The sequence below is a fragment of the Triturus cristatus genome, chromosome 7 (assembly GCF_964204655.1).
Source record: "Triturus cristatus chromosome 7, aTriCri1.1, whole genome shotgun sequence".
Classification (NCBI taxonomy): domain Eukaryota; kingdom Metazoa; phylum Chordata; class Amphibia; order Caudata; family Salamandridae; genus Triturus; species Triturus cristatus.
In genome coordinates this window covers 1,600,645,101-1,600,665,107 of record NC_140590.1, presented here as the reverse complement: position 1 = coordinate 1,600,665,107, position 20,007 = coordinate 1,600,645,101, and the positions used below count along the sequence as shown (strand labels likewise).

Here is a 20,007-nt window from a genome sequence, read left to right as displayed (position 1 = left end):
TGCCTGTTTTTTCCCCTATTCTAAGCTTGTATAGGGGGTATTGATCTTTTGTTTCTTACACAGTTGACCATGTTGTGGCAGTGCTATAGTGGCCTAAAATCCGCCTGCTGGAGTTACCCGATGTGGTGTTTCTGCGGTTAGCAGATATTATTCTTTCAAAACTATCTTTGACAGGTGGTGTTGTAAAAGTATACCTTTTGCATTGGTTTTTCCCTTCCCCTTTTTTCCTCTTTTGATGGGCTCCATGCTCAAGAGGTCATTTGCTTGGAATATTTTCTTGCGGTTAGGAAGTGTACTTAGGTCACCTGCTGATTTGGAAGCATTTCAGTATGCTGGTATGCATTACTTTTGACTTTCAGTATCTCTTATAGGGACATCTGGTTTATGCCCTTTGTGGGGTTTCTTTACAGGGAGCATGCCTATTCTTTTTGGTTACTCTGAGTTTCCACGTCAGTGGAATTTTGGCGGTCTACGTTCCTGGCTTGACTAAGGTTCCCACTAGGACATTCTTTTTTGATCAGTCATTTTCACTGTTTTTGGCAGTGTGCACTTTTCATTGAATTTCTATAGTGCACGGGCTGTATGAACTTTAGGTGATTTTAACGAAGGTTCTGCTACTCTTTTTGATGGTGGTTGATGGTGGTTGTACTAGCTCTGCCACATTCTGAGGTCTTGGTGGTGAGGCTCATTGACTGTGCTTTGGCTATTGTCCCTTTAATCTACTGGAGTGAATTAAGCACACATTGCTCAGATATCTCCTCCACAGATTTAAACGTACACCTCTTAAGCAAGAGACGTTCAGAGGAATATTAATCTATCGTCCAACGGTCCTAAAACAAATTTCTGACTAGCTTTCGTTCACTGTTAGAACTAGGTCTCCAATCTAACTATTTCACCATTTTAGGAGATGTGAACTTTCACTTAATATCAACGACAGATAAAGACACATCAGACCTTCTTGAAATTACATCTGTACTAGGTCTTAAACAACTGATATAAGACCCTACACATCTAGCGGGTCATACGCTGGGTGGCCTTTTTACTAACAATCCTGCCATCTCCAATCCTTCTACACTTCCTCTAGTGTGGTCTGATCATTGCACAGTACTTTTTAACTATCAGCTATCCCCAGTTTAAACTTCAATTTTACGAATTACTAAGATACTCAGTAGACCCTGGCATGAAATGTATCCAACAGTATCAGCAACTCAGCTGACTCAAAGCCAACCTTACTTAATAATGGAAGCCGACTCCTCAGCCATAAACTACACCACATGGCTTGAATCTAATTTCGCAAAATTAGCCCCTACCACTCCTGTGAATAAATACAGAGGGACACCATCGGGTTCTTGGTTTTCTGATGCCTTATGATTGGAAAAACAAGCATGCAGGAGGCAAAAGAGGATTTGGCGCAAAAACTATGACGAATCCGAAAAACATCACTAGAAAGCTATTCTTGCAAACTGTAAAAAGAAGCTCATTAATGAAAAAAGTCAGTATTACACGCAACAAATTGAAAATGCTCGCAATTCCAGTAAATAACTGTTTCAGGTTGTAAAGAAACTCACCACAGTTCCAAAAAAAAACCTCTTTTAGTCACAACCAATATTTTTGTAACCTGCTTGTACAGACATTTAAGAATAAAGTTGATACATTTTTGACTTTTTTGATAAAACTAAGGTTAATACTAATCATAAAGATCAGGAAACAACCAATGAAATGTTGCTCTTCGAATTGTCTCCAATATCCCTAAATCAAGTAGCAATGCTTCTCTCTGCTGCTAAGTCTGGATCCCCAGATGACCCTTGCCCACCTAAGATTCTACAACTGGCCAACTGGCAAATCAGTACATCACCACCTACTTGTTGTCATCGGTATTTAATCAAATGCTTATGCAAGGATCATTTCCTAGCATTTGGAAATAGTCCTGTATCCTCCCTTTTATTAAAAAGCCAAACCTTGACACTAGCGATCCTGCTAACTACCGTCCCATCTCGAGACTCCCGCTTCCGGCAAAAATCGTAGAGGAAATAATCAATGTAGAACTCTATAATTTTATTCCTGAAAATCAGCTCTTAGACCACAGTCAGTTTGGGTTCAGAGCAAATCATAGCACTGGGACTGCATTGATAAAAACTGTGGAAGAAATACGAATGACATTATACAGTTGGGGGTCAGCAGCTCTTATCTTGCTGGATTGTCCGCTGCGTTCAATACGGTGGACCATGGCCTATTGTTCCTCGTCTGAACGCTATTGGGATTAGAGAAATGGCTCTCAACCTACTAACATCCTTTTTATCAGGGAGATCTCAAACGGTACATTTAGGTCAGTTTAAATCCTTACCGTTTAGCCCGCCTTGCGATGTCCCTCACGGCTCCTTATTGAGCCTGATGCTTTTTAATATCTATGTCTCTGATCTCGCCCCGCTGATGAGAAGTTTTAACTTGAATGCAACATCCTATGCTGATGACACTCAGCTGGTGATTTCTGTGGTGGATAAGGATGTTAACCATTCTCTAAAACTACATGACTGCATGGCTGCCCTGAGTAGCTGGATGAGCAATGCAAAAAGAACTGTTGATGGACAGAATGCAGAACAATGTCATACATTCACCCCAGTACAGAGACCTGGGCCTAAATCCATCGCTTTTTTGCTCACCATGCCATTCCAGTTTGGACCCAGCCATATGCAAATCAGTCTTGACCCTGTGCCCCATGAGAACAGTCCAGCCCGAACTGCCAGGCATTGTCCTCCCTGGACTGGAAACAAGCATCCTAGGACCGGTTTCGGGGTTTCACCCCTCTTCAGCCAGGATAGCTTGATTCCAGTGGCATGGAGAGCACTGGACTCACATCTGAGCATACCCGTCCCACTCGGGGTGACAAATGCAAAAAGAACTGTTGATGGACAGAATGCAGAACAATGTCATACATTCACCCCAGTACAGAGATCTGGGCCTAAATCCATCGTTTTTTTGCTCACCATGCCATTCCAGTTTGGACCCAGCCATATGCAAATCAGTCTTGACCCTGTGCCCCATGGGAACAGTCCAGCCCGAACTGCCAGACCAGGTCCTCCCTGGACTTGAAACAAGCATCCTAGGACCTGTTTCCTGGGTAGCTGGATGAGCAGGCACTGCTTGAAACTAAATTCAAGCAAAACAGAGGTGTTACTGTTTGGTAACCTTACTCCAGCATGGTCTCCAGCCTGGTGGCCAGATAACCTGGGCTCACCCCCTACTCCAGTAATGAAAGCCAAGAACCTGGGCTTTATCACAGATGAGAAACTCAACTTCGAGACCCTGGTGTCTAATGTTGTGTATCATCCTCTATCTGAAAGAAACACATTAGTGTTAGATTCCTTACCTTAGAATATCCCCAGGCGTCAGACTGGATCTGGAAAGTTTACGCTAGCAGTAACTCTGTGCGTCAGTGGGTGGCGTTGTGCGGCTCCGCGTCTGTCGCTTGCGTCATATGCGCCAAGATGGCGTCACGGAGACTACTTAGGCGCCACCCATGCCCGCTGACGTCAGTTCTTTCTTTTTCCGCGCCACTAAGCTCAGATCCGGTTAGAGCACGTAGCTTAGTCACTTTTTGACTATCTTTTTGAGACTTTTGTCTCCTGTAAGTTTGAGTCTACTCTGTTGCACGTAGGGATGCCTGGTTTTAAGTCTTGTGGGGCCTGCCATCGCAATATGCCGGTGGCGGACCCCCACGACGTCTGTCTCTACTGCCTGGAGAGCGACCACAACTCCATGTACTGTATGGACTGTCTGGCCATGGCCCCGAAGGCCTTGAGGGAGTGGCACCGGAAGCTCCTTGAGGTCCGGCACTCGTCCCAGCGCCTTTCACGGTCCAGGGGCCGCTCCAGAGAATGCTCATGGAGCCACCATCATCGCTCCGCGGGCTCCAAGTCTTCACCCTCGGATTCGGGTAAGAGACGACAGAAAAAGTAGTTGAAGAAGCATTGTCGCTCTCCGACGTCCCCCCGTCGGTCCTCGGATGTGGACGAGGGGGACAGGGGTTCTGCCCCTGCTGCTCCTTTGGAGCCCGGGAGTTCCCCGGCCTACCCACCTTATCCGGGTCTGTCGGCGACTCCCGCACAGGTGCAAGAATGTCTTGCTACCTTTGACCGCCTGTTCAGGCCTCGGGCTCCCGCTGGCGCGCCCTTGGGCCCCGTGGTCCCGTATCAGGATCCTGTCGGTGCCACCGGCGGCTCTGGCCCTGGCGCCACAGGATCCTGCGCCGCTGGCTCCAGCCACGGTGCCACACGATCCCACGCTGCCGGCTCCAGCCCCAGCACCACCCTCGGCTCCGCCTCCGGCGCCGCAGTGGAGGCCTCCTCTGACCCGGGGTTTGCCTCGCCTCCGCCTACAATGGAGGAGGGCGCTTCTTACATGGCGGTGCTCCGTCGGGCAGCTGAGGTCCTCAATCTTGATTTCCCTACAGTGGCCCTAAAAACGAATCTCCTCACTGAGGTGCTCCAGACGGCGTCCACTTCGTCGGAGCCCCTGCTGCCATTTTATGACGCCCTCACTGACGTCTTACTGGACACTTGGTCGCGGCCAGCCACAGGGGCCCCTGTGGATAAGAACGTCGCCAGGTGTCATCGCCTGGCGCCGGGTGACCCTGCCTTTCTGACCACTCATCCTATGCCCGAGAGCCTGGTCATCCAAGCTTCGATGTCCCAGAGTGCCTTTCCCACGGCTCTGCCAGATAAGGACTCTAAGAAGCTGGAGCAGTTCGGCAAGCGGTTGTTCTCTTCGGCTCAGGGCTGCAGTCGGTGAACACCGCCTGCCTATTAGGCCGTTATTCCCATGCGGTGTGGGATACAGTTGCACAGGTGTTGCCTCAGTGACCTAAAGTGACCCAAGCTGTGCTGTCCCAAGCTGTTGCCGAGGGTAAAGATGCGGCTCAGTTTGCCATTCGGTGTGGTTTGGACACAGCGGACTCACTAGGTAGAGCAATTGCTACGACTGTGGCGCTTCATCGCCACTCCAGGTTGAGATGTACCGGGTTCTCGCCAGATGTCCAAAGCTCACTCATGGACATGCCCTTTGATGGCACTCGCCTGTTTGGCGATAAAGCCGACAGTGCTCTGGAGCGTTTTAAGGACTCACAGGCCAAGGCCAAGTCCTTAGGTCTTTCCACGAAAAGCCCAGCCACTCATGGTTTTCATGTCTTTCGTGGCCACGGAAGGGGCGCCCAGGCACGTTCCTTTAGCAAGCCTGTGCAGACCCAGCCTCAGCACGGCCATGGGCGCTGTTTCCGCAGGGGTGGGTCTGGGAATCAGCGTGGGGGTCAGTCCACCTCCGCCCCCGCTGCTCCTACCTCCAAACCTTCCTAATCCGAGATTTGGGGGGGCACCCCACGCCAGTGGGTGGCAGGATCCGCCATCACCTCCCCCACTGGCACGCTATCACATCGGACAAGTGGATGTTGCAGATCATCTTCAAAGGTTACTCCCTTCCCTTTCAGTCCATCCCTCCAGCCATGCCACCTCAGTACCTCTGCATGTCAGAGGAAAACTTGGCAATTCTCCAGCAGAAAGTTACAGCCCTCTTGGCCAAAGGGGCCATCAAGTGCATTCCTGGGCCAGAAGTAGGGAGTGGTTGTTATTCCCACTTGTTTCTGGTCCCCAAGAAGGACAAAGGGGGTCTGCGTCCCATCTTGGACCTCCGGAACGTCAACCACTTCCTCCGGAAGGTGAATTTCAAGATGTTGACTTTGGCTCAGGTCTTGTCTGCTCTCGATCCACGACACTGGATGGTAGCGTTGGACTTGCAGGATGCCTATTTGCATGTTCCCGTCCTGCCGGCCCACCGGCATTACCTGCGGTTCATGGTAGGCCACGAGCACTTTCAGTTTACCGTGCTCCCCTTTGGCCTTACCAGCGCCCCTCAGGTGTTCACGAATGTGATGGCGGTGGTCGCAGCTCATCTGCGCAGATCGGGGGTCTCAGTCTTCCCCTATCTAGACGACTGGTTGTTGAAGGCATGCTCGCCCCAAACGGTTGTCTCCCACCTCCAGACTACGGCCAACCTCCTGCATTTGCTGGGGTTTTCCATCAATGTGCCGAAGTCGCACCTGAATCCCTCTCAGAAGCTCCAATTCATCGGAGCGGTTCTGGATTCGACGCTGTTTCGGGTTTATCCTCCCGAGCAGCGAGTCCGGGATATTCAGGCTGTGATTCCGATCTTTCAGCCTCTATCCCGGGTTTCAGTCAGGATGACCCTCTGGCTTCTGGGCCTGATGGCCTCCTGCATCCTGCTGGTGACACATGTCAGATGGAATATGCGGGCTCTGCACTGGGACCTGAAGTTTCAGTGGGCGCAACATCAGGGCAACCTGTCCGATCAAGTCCAGATCTCGGAGGGCACTGCACGACAATTGCGGCGGTGGATCACGAATCGCGATTGGGTCAATGGCAGATCCCTTTCCCTTCCCCAACCGGAGCACACAGTGGTGACGGATACGTCCCTCCTGGGATGGGGAGGCCACTTGGAAGAGGCGGAGATCAGAGGCCTCTGGTCTCTGGCGGAGTCCCGGCTCCATATCTACCTTTTGGAGCTGTGGGCGATCCGATTTGCACTGAAGGCATTCCTTCCTTCTGGGAAAGTGTGGTGCAGGTGTTCACGGACAACACCACCGCCATGTGGTATTGCAACAAACAGGGCGGGGTAGGGTCCTGGACCCTATGTTGGGGGGCTCTGCGCCTCTGGACATGGCTGGAACATCAAGGCATTACCTTGGTGGTTCAACACCTGGCAGGTTCTCTGAATGCCAGGGTGGATGAACTCAGCCGCCGGTGCTTGATGGATCACGAATGGCGTCTGAACTCGGACGTGGTGCAAGGTCTCTTTCTGCAATGGGGAGAGCCTTGCTTAGATCTATTCGCCACCGACGGGAACGCGCAATGTCATCAGTTATGCGCGTTGGAATTTCCAAGGCGGCACTCGCTCGGAGACACTTTTCGTCGCGAGTGGAGATGCGGTCTATTGTACGCCTTTCTGCCTATACCACTTTTGCCCCGAGTGCTGAAGAAGATTCGGCGCGACCGGGCCCAAGTCATCCTTTTAGCTCCGGATTGGGCACGAAGATACTGGTATTCCGAGCTACTCAGCATGGCGATCGATCCCCCGATCCATCTGCCTCTTCGGGTGGATCTTCTGTCGCAGCAGCAGGGGACGGTCCTCCACCCGAACCTGTCCAGCCTCCACCTCCATGCGTGGAGATTGAGCGGCGACAGTTGACAGCTTTTGATCTTCCTCCCGAAGTCATTCTGGCAGCCAGGCGTCCCTCCACTAAAATGGTATACACCTGCAGGTGGAATAAGTTTGTGGCATGGTGCACAGCGACGGCTGTGGATCCCCTTTCTGCCCCTCTTTCTGAAGTTCTTCTGTTCCTTCTTTCTTTGGCCCAGAAGGGCTCTGTTCTGGGCACTATCAAAGGTTATCTTTCGGCCATCTCTGCCTTTTCGAGGCTTCCAGATCAGCCTTCTCTCTTTAAGGCATTACACACACATTTCCTCCCGTGCCGTTCATCATGCCTCAATGGGACTTGAATCTTGTTTTGACCTATCTGATGTGCGCTCCCTTTGAGCCGCTTCACAACTGTCCTTTACGTCACCTTAAAGACTGCTTTCCTGGTTGCTATCACCTCTGCCAGAAGAGTGAGTGAGCTCCAGGCTTTTTCTTCCAAACCTCCTTTCCTTTCTGTTCATCCGGACAAGGTGGTGTTAAGGACCCGTCCTTCTTTTTTGCCTAAGGTGGTCACGCCCTTCCACATCGGGCAGACCATCACTTTGCCTACCTTCTTCCCGCCTCCGCATCCTTCGAGGTAGGAAGAGAGGCTCCACTGTCTGGACCCAAAACGTGCGTTCGCATTCTACTTAAGCGTACACAGCAGTTCCGGGTGGATGACCAGCTCTTTTGTGGCTAAGTGGGCGCCAAAAAATATCGGGCTGTGCACAAACGGACCATCTCTCGGTGGGTCGTTCTGTGCATCAAAGCTTGTTACTCCTTGGCTAAGAAGGAGCCTCCTGTGGGGCTGCGTGCCCATTCTACCAGGGCAACTGCAGCCACTATTGCCTTGGGATGCGGCGTCCCCTTGCAGGACATTTGTCAGGCAGCTACGTGGGCCTCGCTGCACACGTTTACCAAGCATTACTGCCTTGACAGTCAGGTACGGAGAGACGGCTTCTTTGGCCGCTCTGTTCTCAGTGACTTTCTGGTATAATCTATTCGCAGACCCACCACCGGGGTTGGTATTGTTGGGGTATCTATTCTAAGGTAAGGAATCTATCACTAAAGTGTCTCTTTCAGATGCACAAGTTACTACTTGTGTAACAGTATATCTGTAAGAGACATTAGTTAGTGATAGATTCCTTACCGCCCCACCCATCCTCCCTGTTCTGCGAACTGATTTCTACGGTTAAGGTCATCCCCCTTTTTAGGGTCCTAGTTTCATGGTACCAGTGGTCAGTTTCTTGCATGGCTCTGCGTTCCTGGCGTGGAAAGTCGTGTACAGAACTGACGTCAGCGCGCATGGGTGGCGCCTAAGTAGTCTCTGTGACGTCACCTCGGTGCTTACGACACCAGCGATGGATGCGGAGCCGCACTACGCCACCTACTGACGCACAGGGGTACTGCTACAAAAACTTTCCATATCCAGTCTGACGCCTGGGGATATTCTAAGGTAAGGAATCTATCACTAACTAATGTCTCTTACAGATATATCGTTACACAAGTAGTAACTTCTGCATTAAAGCCTGTTACTCCTTGGCTAAAAAGGAGCCTCCTGTGGGGCTGTGTGCCCATTCTACTCGGGCGACGGCAGCCACTACCGCTCTGGGACAGGGAGTCCATTTGCAGGATATCTGTCAGGCAGCTACGTGGTCCTCGCTGCATACCTTTACCAAGCATTAGTGCCTTGACAGCCAACTCGAGAGAGATGACTTCTTTGGCCGTTCTGTTCTCCGGGATTTTCTGGAGAACTGGGCTCTACTCTCCCAAGCTATATCAGATGGGAGAGATGCCGCTAAGTTCGCCATCAGATGTGGTTTGGACACGACATACTCGCTAGGTAGAGCGACTTCCACGATGGTGGCAGTCCATTGCCACGCCTGGCTGACAACATCAGTTTTTTCGGAAGATGTCCAAGCTAACCTCATGGACATGCCCTTTGATGGCTCCCGTCTCTTCGGAGACAAGGCGGATGCTGCCCTTAAGCGTGTTAAAGACTCACAGGCCACGGTCTTTGGGCCTCAGTACTGCTCAAGGGCTTCATCTAATTTTCGCTCCTTTTGTGGCCACAGAAGGGGTTACCAGCCGCGCCAACCCTATTCTGGCCAGAGGGCCCCGCAATTTCAGCAACCTCTGTGGGGCTGTGGATGTGGTTCACCCCGGCCTCATGGGTAAGGGAACCAGAAGTCGAGGCAAGCCACCATATCCCACCCCCCACAAAACCTTCCTAGTCCGATTCCCCAGGATCATTCTCCGCCAGTTGGTGGCAGAATACGCCATCACCTCCACAGCTGGCAAAACATCACATCGAACAGGTGGGTGCTGCAAATAGTCTGAAGGGGCTACTCCCTCCCCTTCGAGAATAACCCTCCTTCTATGCCTCCAACATAGGATCGGCTGATGGAGGATCACCTTGCCTTGCTCCACGAGGAAGTCAATGCTTTCTTGGCCAAGAGAAGGGTCCCCGGCCCGAAGTAGGCAGTGGTTGCTATTCCCTCTTCTTCTTTGTTCCCAAGGATGGAGGCCTTTATTTCATCCTAGACCTCAGAACCCTCAATTTCTTCCTCAAAAAGGAGAAATTCTGAATGCTCACCCTTGCTCAGGTCCTGTCTTCCTTGGACTCAGGAGACTTGATGGTAGCGCGGGACTTGCAGGATGCCTACTTCCATATCCCCATCCTGCCTGCCCATTGTCGCTACCTGCGGTTCACGGTAGGCCACGAGCACTTTCAGTTTACGGTGCTCCCCTTTGGCCTCACCAGTGCCCTTCAGGTGTTCACAAAGGTGATGGCAGTGGGTGCAGCTCAACTGTGGAGATCTGGGGTTCCAGTCTTCCCCTATCTCGATGACTGGTTGTTGAAGGCAGGCTCAGCCCAAACAGTAGTCTCTCAATTCCAGACGATGGTGAACCTCTTACATTCGCTGGGCTTCACTAGCAACGTGCCGAAGTCACACCTGACTCCCACTCAGTCTCTTCCTTTCAATGGGGCGGTTCTGGACAAGGTGCAGTTTCGGCCTGCCCTCTCGAATGGCAAGTCCAGTATATTCAGGCTATGATACCGATGTTTCAGCCTCTATCCTGGATTTCAATGAGACTGACTCTGAAGTTGTTGGACCTCAGGGCCTCCTGCATCCTGCTAGTGACCCATGCATTGTGGCACATGCGGACTCTGCAGTGGGATCTGAAGCTCCATTGGGCACAGCATCGAGGAAATCTCACCGACCTGGTTCAGACCTCGTGAAAGATCTGCAGTGGTGGCTGATGGACTGTGAGTGGTTCAACAGGAGACCCCTCTCCCTTCCCCACCCAGATCTCACAGTAGTGACGGACGTGTCCCTTTTGGGCTGGGGTGGCCATCTGGGGAGGTGGAGATCAGAGGACTCTGGTCTCCGGCGGAGCCGCCCCAGAGTCAGGCACCGGAGACGGAGTCTAAGTGTGGCGTCGCTCCGGGTCCAGTGTTGCATCAGTCGACCGACGGGGAGAAGGCAAAGAGCAACGGTGCTTCTTCGCCTTCTTCTTGTGCTTCGATTTTCCCAAGGAGTGCGAAGACTTGGACGAGGTGTGGGGGCTCCGAAACCGGTCTCGAGGCTTCCCCTGTAGGAAGGTGGATATCTGACTATGGTTACCCCCAACTTTTTGCCTAGTGTCTAGCTGGTTTTTCGACTTAGTTGGCCTGAGATCCTGCCATTCAGGGTCTCAGGCTGTCTGCGCTCTCTTTAAAATGGACTCCATGTACCCTAGGTACATTCCCAATTGGTAGGGATCACCTTATTGGACCCTGTACAGTGTACCCTAAGTACCCAGGGCATAGGTGTACCCTAGCCCTACCAGGGGCTGCAGCATGTATTATGCCACCCCTGGCCAGGCCTTCCAATCAGACACAACTGGCTGATCAGTCAGCTGGGGCAGGGTCGTGTAATCACCCCTTGCTTAGATATAGTATACCTATATCTAAACTCAAAATAGACACATGTGCACCTATCAGCCACTCCTATGGCAGGCCTTAACAATCCTGGAGGCAGAGTGCTTGGTAACATGTGAGATGGTGCTATAGCATGAGCTGAGCTTGTCTGCAGCTTTCGGAACCATGTCCTTATAGCTGTTCTATGATATCGCCTACCATATACTCTTAAGTACCGTATAATCTTAAACGGTTATGGTAACTATGGTTTGGCTTTATCAAAACATGTTGTGTAAGGTGTCTAACACTTTGGAATAATACCCCCATAACATTTCTGGAGATGAGGATATTATTCCTCCCTTTTTGAAAGAGAGACATGTTAAAATCCTACTTTGCTGTTTAACTCTGAGCAAAGCCTCAGCATCACAAAATGGATGCTGCTGCCACAGACACAAGTCTGACCTCCTGCAGCTGGGAGCCCTCCCAGCCAGGGAGGCCTGGGCAATAGGTTTCCTGCTTGGGGAGGTGCTAGCACCTCCCTGTGAGAAGTTGGCCTGATATATGATGTCACTAGTTCTAGTGTACACCTTGTATCAGTCCAAACAACCCTTATGGTGATTGGTTGTAAAGTCAACCTTATAGACCAGCTATCCTAGTGGTGGCATGGACAAGAGCAGTCTTAGGCTAAACTCTGAATGGCATGTGAAGCCAGCTGTGATATCATATATAATCCCTTGAATACCAAATGAAAGGACACCACAACAGATATATATATAAAATAAAGTGTATTTATTCTAGTCAAACCCTCAGCACTCTTTATGAGATTCGAGGTAAGTACAACACAGTCTTATTCAAGCATACATTAAGTCACACAGGTAAGTAATGCAGTTAGGCCCTAGGGGCCACGCAAACCATATACTAAATAAGTGGTATAAGGACCACTGTCACGGAAATAAGATAGGCCTAGGCCATGGGAATCGCTGGGGCTACACTATACTACCCAAGGTTAGGAAGTGGGAGGCCCACGGGATTCAGGTGCGGAGTGGAAACACTCACCCGTAATGCGTATAATTGAACAGTTCGGAAATAAGCAGTTTTAGGACACTTCTGGTATAGCTAGAAAGTCGAGACTCGGAAACTAGACCCTAGGATAGTCAATACCCTTTTGAGCACCGGAGTACCCAAGTTACCTAGCCCACGGGCTGCGGGTGCATAGGTGTGAACTTGCGGTGGGTTTCGTCGTGGTCTTCTATGGATGCCTGAAGGAAAGTTGCTGACAGGCGGTCAGTGCAGAGTGTCCGGTGGATCCCAAGGCCGGGATCAAGAAGAGAGGATACCTGCAAGCAGAGGGGACAGAGTCTGGGTCACTAGCCACTGACCACGTGGAACCAGGAAGGAACCAGGCGATGTCAGGAGATTGCAGGTGAAGAGGTGAAGCTTGTCGCAGCAGCCACGGGTACCAGGAGACGTCGAGGACAACCAGGACCAGGAGGCGAGGTGTCCCACGAAGGCTCGTGCTGTCGGCGGCGTCGAAGTCGAACTAGGACTCACCAAGCCTTGGCAAGCGGAACCCACGAAGAATGGAGGACTTGCTTCTGGTGCAGACCAGGAAGGTCTGGGGTGCTTCTCTTTTGCAGAGGAGCAGGAGCCAGTCTGGAGGAGCCAAACCAGCAGTGGAAAATCGTAGGTGTGTCGTCGCAAAGGTTGCTAGCCAGCGGGCAAGCAACCGGACAGACGCGGCAAGCAGGAAACTGCAGAAGGGCCCCACGCAGGACTCGTGGAGTGTGGGAGGCTGATCTTCAGTGCAGATGGTGCTTGGGGTCGGGGCTTCTCAATCCCCTGTGCACAACTTCGAGGGTGCCTCAGAAGCTGCGCTGGAAGATACTCGCCACTTTTCCCAGGTAGCCGGTCCCACGTCTCTCGTCGCCTCCACGGATCTCAGCTCGGCTGTGGGTGTGGATCAGGGTCGGAGAAGTCTGGAAGTCAAGGCTCTGGTCGGGCTCTGCAGTCGGTCCCTCGTAGAACTTCAGCAAAGCAAAGGGTTAGTCTCTTGATGGTGCCTGTTCGCACAGGGTGACCACTCCTTGGCCACAAGGGAGATTCTTCAGTCTTCTTCTTTCGTCAAATGTCGAAGGTCCAGAGTTTCTGTTCAAGTTGCAGGTTCAGGATAATCTAATCTCCTGGGGCCCAGCTACCACACTTATACTAATCTGGGGGGCTGGGTTGCCTGCTAGGTCACACCTTATGGGTGGGACCTGGGAGGGGGGTGGTTACACCCCCTTCCCTTTGTCCAGTTTCGCACCAGGACTGGGGCTGGAGTGCCCCAGCACCGGTTTGAACTGGACTATGCATGGGACACCTTGTGTGCCCCAGGCAGTGTCTAGTTTCTTTCATCCCTCCCTGCCCCAATACACTAAGGCCTGTCTGGGGTGGTGCTCGCACCTCCCAAGGCAGGAAACCTATTGTCCAAGCCTCCCGTGCCGGGATCACTCCCAGCAGCAGGAGGTCAGACTTGTGTCGTGGCAGCAGCATCCATTTTGTGATGCTGGGGCTCTGGTTAATTTTAACCGGGTAAGTAGGTTTCAACATGTCTTCTCCCTCTAGAAGGGAGGGATAATATCCTCATCCTCAGAAATGGGATGGGGGTATTATTCCAAAGTGTTAGACACCTTACACAACATGTTTTGATAAAGCCAAACCATAGTTACCATAACCGTTTAAGATTATAAGGCACTTTACGAGTATATGGTAGGCTACATCATAGAACAGCTATAAGGACATGGTTCCGAAAGCTGCAGACAGACTCAGCTCATGCTAGAGCACTATCTCACATGTTACCAAGCACTCTGCCTCCAGGATTGTTAAGGCCTGCCATAGGAGTGGCTAATAGGTACACATGTGTCTATATATAAGGTAGGTATAGGAATACTACACCTAAGCAAGGGGTGATTACACGACCTTGCCCCAGCTGAGTGATCAGCCAGTTGTGTCATAATGGAAGGCCAGGCCAGGGGTGGCATAATACATGCTGCAGCCCCTAGTAGGCCTAGGGTACACCTATGCCCTGGGTACCTAAGGTACACTGTACAGGGGCCAATAAGGTGATCCTATCCAATGAGGTTATGCACCTAAAGTACATAGTATTAATTTAGAGAGTGAACAGCAGGTCTGTGGGTCTGATTAGCAGGCCCACAGCCACATCTAAGTCGAGAACCAGTAAAGCAAAAAGCAAAAAGTGGGGGGGAACATAGAAAGCAGACCCTACTCTCCTACACAACCCCCCCCCCAAACTTAGGGACATTAAACTAACCTTGACCAGTTGAGTCTTCATGTTCTAAGTGGAAATATCTGGAGAGTCCATCTGCATTGGCAAGGTCAGTCCCAGGTCTATGTTCCACTGTGAAGTCCATCCCCTGTAGGGAAATGGACCACCTAAGAAGTTTGGGATTTTCACCCTTCATCTGATTTAGCCACAAGAGGGGCTTATGGTCTGTCTGAATCTTGAAGTGAGTGCCAAACAAGTATGGCCTCAGCTTCTTCAGGGCCCAAACCACAGCAAAGGCCTCCCTCTCAATAGCTGACCAACGTTTCTCTCTAGGGGTCAGCCTTCTACTTATAAAAGCAATGGGCTGGTCTTGACCATCTATATTAAGTTGTGAAAGAGCAGCTCCCACACCCAACTCAGAAGCATCTGTCTGGACAATAAACTCTTTGGAGTAGTCTGGACTTTTCAGAATAGGTGCACTGCACATGGCCTGCTTCAGGTCATCAAATGCTTTTTGACAGCTTACTGTCCACTGAACTTTCTTTGGCATTTTCTTGGAGGTCAAGTCATTAAGTGGTGTCACAATGGACCCATAGTTCTTAACAAACTTTCTGTAGTACCCAGTCAGGCCCAAGAAACCTCAGACCTGAGTCTGGGTAGTTGGAGGAGACCAGTCCTTTATGGTCTGGATCTTGCTCTCCAGTGGTTGAACCTGACCCCCACCAACTAGGTGGCCCAGGTACACAACCTTGCTCTGCCCTAGCTGGCACTTAGTGGCCTTGATAGTGAGGCCTGCCTTTTGCAGGGCCTCTAAAACATTCCTCAGGTGGACCAGGTGATCCTCTCAGGTGGAGCTAAAGACAGCAATATCATCAAGATAAGCTGCACAGTAATCATCCAACTCAGTAAGGACTTGATTCACCAACCTTTGGAAAGTGGCAGGTGCATTCTTCAAACCAAAGGGCATTACCACAAATTGATAATGTCCTCCTGGGGTCGAGAAAGCAGTTTTGGCCTTTGCATTCTCAGCTAGTCTGATCTTCCAGTAGCCTGCTGTCAGGTCAAATGTGCTCAAAAACTTAGCAGCTGCCAGTCTGTCAATGAGCTCATCTGCCCTAGGTATTGGGTGGGCATCTGTCCTAGTGACAGCATTGAGACCTCGGTAGTCCACGCAAAACCTCATCTCTCTCTTACCATCTTGGGTGTGAGGTTTTGGCACAAGAACTAGAGGACTAGCCCAAGGGCTCTCTGAAGGTTCAATGACTCCCAGCTCCAACATCTTTTGTACCCCAACTTTTATACAGTCCCTGACATGGTCAGGTTGCCTGTAGATTTTACTCTTCACAGGCAGACTGTCACCAGTGTCCACCTCATGGGTGCACCAGTTTGTCTGACTTGGGGTCAGAGAGAACATATGTCTGTAGGATTGCAGAACTTGTCTGCAGTCCTGTTGCTGAAGGACAGTGAGGCTGTCAGAAAAGACCACACCATCAACTGAGCCATCATCAGGGTTCTGAGTCAACAGGTCTGGGAGAGGGTCACTCTCTCCCTCCTGCCCCTCATCTGTAGCCATGAGTAAGCCCATGTCTGCCCTGTCAACATATGCCTTCAATCTGTTGACATGAAGCACCCTGTGGGGGCTTCTGGGAGTCCCAAGGTCCACCAAGTAGGTGACTTCGCCCTTTTTCTCAACAATAGTGTGGGGTCCAGACCATTTGTCTTGGAGTGCTGCTGGGGCCACTGGCTCCAACACCCACACTTTTTGCCCTGGCTGGTAAACAGTCAGCACAGCCTTTTGGTCATGCCAAGCTTTTTGGAGTTCTTGGCTTGCCTCAAGGTTTTTAGAAGCCTTCTTCATATACTCTGCCATCCTGGAGCGGAGACCAAGTACATAATCCACTATGTCAAGTTTGGGTTGTCTGAGAGGTCTCTCCCATCCTTCCCTTACCAAACATAGGGGTTCTCTTACAGGATGCCCAAACAAAAGCTCAAAAGGGCTGTAGCCAACCCCCTTTTGTGGGACCTCTCTGTAATCAAACAGAAGGCAGGGTAAAAGGATGTCCCATCTTCGCCTAAGCTTGTCTGGTAAACCTTTTATCATTCCCTTTAGGGTCTTGTTGAATCTCTCCACAAGCCCATTGCACTGTGGGTGATAGGGTGTGGTGAACTTGTGGTTCACACCACACTCCTTCCACATTGCAGTCAAATATCCTGACATGAAGTTGGCACCTCTGTCAGAAATGACCTCCTTTGGAAAGCCCACTCTGGAGAATACTCCAAGTAGGGCTCTTGCCACAACAGGAGCTGTTGTGGTCCTCAGGGGAATAGCTTCTGGATACCTGGTGGCATGGTCCACTATCACCAGTATGAATCTGTGCCCAGATGCTGTTTGTGGGTCCATTGGTCCTACAATATCTATGCCCACTCTCTCAAAGGGAACCCCCACCACAGGTAGTGGTATGAGGGGGGCCTTTGTGGTGCCACCTGATTTGCCACTGGCTTGGCAGGTGACACAGGAGCGACAAAACTCCTTGGAATCTTCTGACATATGAGGCCAGCGAAAGTGAGGGACAAGCCTGTCCCAGGTGTTGTTCTGGCCTAAGTGTCCTGCAAGGGGAATATCATGGGCCAAGGTAAGAAGGAAGCCTCTGAACTTCAGTGGTATGACCAGCCTCCTGGATGCACCAGGCTTGGGGTCTCTAGCCTCTGAATACAGCAGCCCTTCATCCCAATACACTCTATGGGTACCTTGAGCATTCCCTGCAGCCTCAGCAGCAGCCTGCTCTCTGAGGGGTTCAAGAGAGGGGCAGTCTAATTGTGCCTGCCTCAGATCTGCCCTTGAAGGTCCCCCTGTCCCAAGAAACTCAACCTGATCAGGTTCAAGTTCTTCTAGGACAGTTCCTTCAGGGCTCTCAGAATCATCCTACTGTGAGGGCTGATCCACTACCTGAGGCAGGGGGGAAGGCACAGCCTTTACCCTACTGCTCTTTCTCTTGGGTTGTGACTGGTCCATGGTTCAAGGATCCAGCACTTGTTCAGTGTTGCACTTTTTGGCCTGTGACCTGGTCACAGCAAGGACATGTGCATCTATCCCCAGCATTTCTGCATGGGTCCTATACTCCACTTCAGACCAAACTGAAGTTTCAAGATCATTGCCCAGTAAACACTCCACAGGAAGGTCTGAACTAACAACAACTTTCTTGAAGCCAGTTACCCCTCCCCAGGAGAAGTTAACAATTGCCACACTATGGGAGGTAGTGGCATTGCTAGCGTTGGTCACTAGGTAGTTCTCACCTAGTATGATCTGTCCAGGGTCCACAAAGGCAGGTGTCACCATTGTGACACTAGCCCCAGTGTCCCTGTAGGCCTGAGCCATTTTCTCATTGATAAAAGGAGTCTGTCTGTACTTGCCCAGTTTACTGGGGCCTATAGTAGAGGACAATGCTATGTCCCCATCACAGATCAGAACAGCCTGAGTAGGTATCCTGACTAGGCCAGAATCCTCCTCAGTTCCCAGGGTTAACCCTACTACACCCTTTTGCTGGGAACCACCACTTACAGCTGAACTAGGGGGTACAGTTGCCTTAGGGGCAATGGTGGCTGGGGGCTTATCCTTTTTGGTGCACTCACTAAACCAATGTGAGTTTGACTTACAATAGTTGCACCATGGTTTCTTTTGGCCATCTTTCTTTTTATCCTTTTTGGGACCACCCTCCCCCTGAGCCTTTTGGGGGCCTGGTGAAGACTTCTGATATTTTTGTTTCTGATCATTACCCTTCTGGTCTGCATTTTTCTGATCTGAAGTACTGGGAATTTTAAGCCCAGCGGTGCAGGGGAACACACCCTAAGACTTCGGGTTCTTCCTGTTTCAGACCAACAGAAACACAGAGTCTTCTAGGTGAAGTCAAAGATCGATTTATTGGCTGCAGACCAATTACAGGTATCCGAGAAGTACAACACAATGTATGTTCTCAGGAGACTGCTTAAAGTTACAGAAACAGGCTTCTCCTTAAATACAAAATATCATGCTTCAGGCATACATTCCTTGTTTTATGATATGGTCATTCACATGTATCCATTACAAACGAAAAGGCAGAGTCATGATGACCATCCCACATTCCAGTTCAGCCAGCCCACAATTATTTACCCAGCGAGGCTCAGATCCCACATCAGATATCAACAGGCCCCAATAAACACGGGCATCTCCTGTTTGGGAAACAAGCCATAAAACAGGAAGAGTCCGGTGTGAAAGAGATTAGCTGGATGCTTGTGTGGGATGAAAAGGCTTTATGGTGTGTCAAACCCTGATGCTAATCACAGGTGGCCGTAGGACGGGGAGCTCGTGAGACCGGACTGACCTGGGGCAGCGGAGCCAAGCTGCCCGGGTCACAGAGAAGTCAAAGGAAGGCACATGTGTTCTAAAGGCCCGTATTTGCTCGTAATATGTAGCCTATGTGAGGGCAACCACAAGATGGCCACCGCTCTAAGATGGAACCCACGAAGTCAATGTATAATAACGTATACATAGTGCATTTATCAATGAAACGTTATATAAAGCACTTGTACATACCGCATTGACCATTCGCGGTTCGCTAATACCGGAATAGACAGGGGTAGGGCCCTGTCTCCCACGCGGTCCCAAATTTCAAAGTACCACAGATCACCGCCCTGGTTCTGGTCTTTCTGCTTAACTCTAGTCCTGACCTATCTATCTGCCTTCTTTCCCAATTCTTGGGGAGAAGTCAGATCAGAATCAATCACGTGTTGATGCAGTAGCTGGTTTTGACAGTTGTTAAGGATTTGTTCTCTCATGATCAAATTATACAATCCTGTATAGTCCTTAACCTTACTTCCCAATAGCCAGCCTTCCAAAGCCTTAGTGGCACAATCTACAAAGTCAGTCCAGTCCTGAGTCTATGTCTTCTGGGTATCCCTGAACAACAACCTGTATTGTTCAGTGGTTAGGCCAAACCCATCAATTAGAGCACTCTTCAGGACAGTGTATTTGTCAGCATCCTCATCACTAACTGTGAGGAGCTTGTCTCTACCTTTCTCAGAGAAGGAGAGCCACAAGATAGCTGCCCACTGACTTTGGGGTACCTGCTGTACTTTGCAAGCTCTCTCCAAAGCAGTTATCCATTTGTGGATGTCATCCCCACACTTGTAGGGAGGGACAATCTTGCTCAGGTTTCTATTATCATAGGTCCTGTCTCTATCCTTAGGGATATTGCTGCCACCAGTGGGTTCTAACCCACTTAACCTTTGCTCTCTAGCCAGAGCAAGCTTCTCCTTGGCAAGGGCAAGTTCTTCCCTCTCAATCCTTAGATTAGCTTCCCTCATTCTGGCTTCATGCTCCTTTCTCTGGGGAGATGTCATTCCCCTGTGAGAAGAGGCATTGGAGCTATTAGAGACATGGGAGTGGATGGATTCCTTTGAAGGGGATCTGTCTCTCCTGCTTCTCTGGTTAAGTCCACTTGGGGGTCTGAATGGGGGGAGCCCATGCAGACTCCCATGTAAGCTTAAGTTAGCCTGGCTAAGTCTTCCTACTTTGACCTGGCTGTCTACCTCCTCATCTGAAGTCCCATCTGACTCATCT

At 50.5% G+C, this 20,007-nt stretch overlaps 1 protein-coding gene across 1 annotated transcript in view; it reads left to right on the top strand.

Annotated features, from left to right (window-relative positions):
• SYCP2 (synaptonemal complex protein 2) overlaps nt 1-20,007 on the top strand; it is a 4,998,961-nt gene that overhangs the window by 4,600,368 nt on the left and 378,586 nt on the right. The gene's annotated exons all lie outside the window — the stretch shown is intronic.